Genomic DNA, 4,719 nt, shown 5'->3' on the forward strand with positions numbered 1-4,719 from the left:
AATTGGCAATGCCAACAGACTCAATTTCCCTGCTATCCTTATTTCTTGGACGAGTATGGATAGTTTCCGTCCACTTGATAATAATGTGGTCGCGGCATTCGTGTCCTGCTACATAGTTACTAAGTACGTCCTCGCCTCTGAGCTAGTCCAGGTTGCTACTTGGCTAAGCTAGCACTTGGTGTAGCGTTGTTTACACCAATTCTTCCACGCCTTTATTCGTCCTCGTGCACATTGTCACAGGATGCTAGATCGTAGAACTGGAGATCTCGCGAGATTTGTGTGCTTAAGTAGGCATGCAAATTGTGTGACTAGCAGTATGTGACATTGATTGTGTGTGAATTGATTGTTGTTGTGTGCTTGAGTTTTATTTTGCTTCTTTCTTTTTGGGCCCCGGTGTTACATTATTTTTTTCCCTATAAAGAGTTGCTCATGAACTGACACCGGACTCGAAGAAGTAATAAGGAGTTCAAATATTTGGAAACTCAGCTAAACAGAATGGAATTCTCAGCCGACTGCAGTGAAATGGGGAATATTTGATTTTGAGGCTGATAATCAATCTTGCATTAGTGTGCACTCATCACAATAGTACTGATAACTCAAGTCTGTATCAGTATAAAATCCTCACAGCAATAATGATCAGCAGCACTACAAGTCAGGTACAAGATCAATGGTATATTTTTAGTCAAAGGTATGGCTCATATACAAAATTCTGGCTCAGCAATGCATGATGCTTGAAATATGTTATCATCCGAAATAAACTCAGAATGTGATATGCTCAAGGAAGACGGTCAAACGAATTTTCTCATGCAAATAATCAGCTACAAAATATTATGGGCGTGTATGGATTTCAGTCTGCATATCAGTCTGAAGTTTTGGATGTAAGAAACCCAGTATTATTCCACATGCTATGGGAAGAAATTTATGAGGCGAGGCTCCTCAATTTTTTCCTTAGCATGATATGTGAAAAATTTCCGATCCAAGATACCCAGTCTTTCACAGCAAGATACCTCAGTAAAAGCTTCTGGCAGGAGGAAAATGAGTCTTTCTCAACAAGCAACCCGAGGAGAAGCTTCTCAAGTATGGAAACCCGGCTTCTCCTACACAATACTCAGGTCAAGCTTCGTGTGTAAGCTATCGATGCTTCTTCTGCATGCTACCCAGAAAAAAGCTTTGAGCAGAAGCTAACGAGCTTTCCTCGGCAAGCTACACGAATGGCTTTTCTCTACAGTTCAAGGGTCAGATTTGCAATAATTTTGTCAGAGGTACAATGCAGTCAAAACATATGACTACCTCAAGAATCAAGTGTTTGGTTGCATATGATTTTTCTATATGGTGAGCATGCATCCCCAGTCACATCAGTCACTCATACGAGGTACGGATCCAACAGGTATACCTAAAGGAAAGTATGGATCCCACAGCCTCATGAATCACGCACATGAAGATAAACAGAGATACATTTCATATAATACATGGATCGACAAGATCTGGAGATGACATCACAGAATCAACAGTCTTGACAATGGTCATCAAGGTCATTATTCCCGCAACTGACAAGGAGATGCCTTAAAACCTTGTCACCTTCTTGTATGATTGGCCTCAACAACGAGTTCTGTACCGCTACAAGTCCCGATTATATGCCATATGTGTGGACCCAGGTCAGAAAAACGGGCACAAAGGAATAATGCCAACAATATTGCATTAATCACGTCCCAGGTCGTACGAAGGATCAAGGACAGGTGTGGCCAAGTTATTTCAGTAAGGTATCCTAACAAAGAAAATCATGACCATTAAAGGGTGAGACTGACAACGAAGGTATGATGATTTTTGCACGACCATCGGGGTCCGGATACCCAAATTAGTTGGAGGCCATAATTCCATATGGATCCATAAAGGCATACTCTCAGCGGCATATTCTATTTTACAAGGATCTCATATCCCGCTGACCCGCTGGGAATGGTTAATATGGAAAATCCAAATAGGTATACCGACAAAATGGGTAAATGAAAAGCCGAACAATCAGCTCAGACCCGGTATACTCACCGATGGTATCAAGTACATGGTCATTCTGTCAGGAAAAAGCAATTGTCCGTCAGCCCCCTGGCAGGCCAGTCTCAAGATATAAATACTTCGGGTATGACACAGCTATAACTCCATACACCGTTATATTGCTCCTGACAAAAGGGAGTGGGATCTTTGGTACATATTTCACGCTCGAGCCAAAGAAATAAATCAAAATCAGTACCACCTATGAGCAATCAGATCCTGTAAGAAGATTGCCATGACCAATTCTCAGCATTTATTGAAACCAAAAGGCCTGCATTTATTTGGAGCAACCCCATGACAGAAGTATTAAGGTTTTCATGACAAAAGGAAATTTATGCTCAGATCCATTGGACATCACCGCAGGTATGAAAGAATCAACGTCAACAAAAGGATTTGGTGTGAGTGAGCAAAAACCCGTCAGAATTTGGGGGAAAGGTGAAGCAAACCACCCCGAGCAAAGATAATCAAATCATCTAAAATTCTTGGGGGAACAATAAATAAAGGAAAAAAAGATACCCGAGTGGGAAATGATGTCTTCAAGTCATACTTGTTCCCTGAGCACCTAAATCTCGAGGATGAGATTTCTTTAAGGGGGTAAGAGTTGTAACAGCCTGGTTTTTGTCCCCTTTATTTTTATTTTTGATTTATTGGTTTTTGCTCTGTTTATCTTTCTGGAGTGGTTCTGTGGCCTTGCCACCAGGGAAATAATCTCCATTTCCTCTCCCAAGTGGCTCGTCATCCTAAAAACCTTTCCAAGATCATGTCACTTCACTCCTTGACCAAACCCTAAAATCATTTTCTAGGAAATATTCCTTTTCCTATTAAAGGAATAACCATGTCTCCTCCAGGTTGTGAAGCAACCTATATTTTTGCCCATCCAAAAATCCCCAAATAATTACTATAAATTGTTTGGGTCATATGTTCCTCAAATATGGCTAAATATTTCATTGGCCATATTTCTCATCATGCTCAATAAATTCATTTCCTATTCTGTCCTAAATGGCACATTGTGAAGTAAGTGCTATTTATCTTTGCCCATTTGCCCCCAAAATTTTTGGGCATGATATATCATCCAAATAATTGACCTGTGCCAAAATTCAAATTTATTTCCCTACAAATTTCAGCTCCAACCCTTCATCTATGTGAGCACAACATCAAATCTTTGATTCTGTCAATATTTTTAGGTTGTGAAGCAAGTATATTTTATGTTGCTTCATTTTGCCTGAAAATTTATCAGAGCATTCTCCTACCCAAATAAATTCTCTCCACAAAATTTGGCATCAATTCTTAAATCCAATATTTCTCTAGAATCTTTGCAAATTTTTGGACAAAGGGAATAGCTGTGAAGGAAGTACCATTTTGGTTAGACCAATTGGTATGAAATTTTTACAGCACCTTTATCTGGCCAAATCAGTAAGCCTTGCAAAATTTCGTCTCCAATGGTTACTCTATTGGAGTGAACCATCATGATTTTGATTCTGGACCAATAATGGTAGTTACAAAGCAACCATATTAATTAATGGTCCATTTCCCCTCAAACTGTCCAGAATCATACTCCTTCTTATGCTAATCATATCAGACAAATCCTTTGGCCTAAGCCCTTCCCTGTTGATCACCAGTGCACTGTCAAGTTTACTGCAGTAAACTTCAGATGGTGATTACCATTTAACCAGACCACTTTTCACTGAACTACCAGCTCAGTTGCAAACTCCTCTGGATGAACTATCAGCTAGACAACATTTTGGGTGCTGTAGAGCATTGAATGCCTCGGTTCACAAGGTGACTATGATGATGGCAAGCCTGTGCGCGCGCTCTATGCGCAGTGGCCGCGTCCAGCGCGTCGTTTCTCCTTCGTCCTCTTCCCTCCCGTCGTCTTCGCGCGCGTGAGCGTGTCCCTTGGCTTCACCTCATCGTCGTCGTTCCCCTGGACCCCTCTCCCCCTCCGTCCACTTCCTGACCAACGCAAACCGTGGCGTGCCCACGGAGGTACAGTGGCGTTTTGGCTCGGTTCGTTGCTGTCGTCTTCCTCCCTGTGCTCCGTTGGCCTCCTCTACCCCATGAGAACCTCCACTGCTCCCCCCCCGTCGTCTACCAGCGAGCTCATGTGCGTGCACACGCGTCCGCGGCGCCGGCCACGCGTCCGCGATGACGACAGCACGGCACACCCCTCCCCTGCCTATATAAGGCCACCCCGAGCACGTTTCTCTTCACCACTCGACCTCACACCACTCCCAGCAATCTCCCCATCCATCCGCCCGAGCCTCTGGAGCTCTCCTACTCCACGATTACCACCATGGCCGCCGCCCCCTCTCGCTCAAATTCGAGCAACCTCGAGCCCCTCCCTCTCCCCACCATTACCAGAGCCCTCCCACATTGCCCATGACCCTTCCCAGTACCACTCCGCCGTTGTTCTGTGGCCGAGGCGACATGTCCCAACTCCGGCCGAAGCCGCTTTCTGCCGCGACCATGGCCCTGCCCTCTCTAGCTCTCTTCGGTAGAAGGGGATGGTCCAGGCAGGAGCTCCTCATCCTCACGGTCACTCCGGTGGTCCGAGCTCCACCGGAGGTGGCCGGAGTCGACCGGGCCAGCACCAGCGTCGGTGCCCCTCCCTCTTCTCTTCGCCCGCGTCGGGGGAAAGAAGAGGAGGAGAAGGAGGAAGGAGTTGACCGAGCGCAT

Source organism: Triticum dicoccoides, chromosome 4A, assembly GCF_002162155.2.
Source record: "Triticum dicoccoides isolate Atlit2015 ecotype Zavitan chromosome 4A, WEW_v2.0, whole genome shotgun sequence".
Taxonomy (NCBI): Eukaryota; Viridiplantae; Streptophyta; class Magnoliopsida; order Poales; family Poaceae; genus Triticum; species Triticum dicoccoides.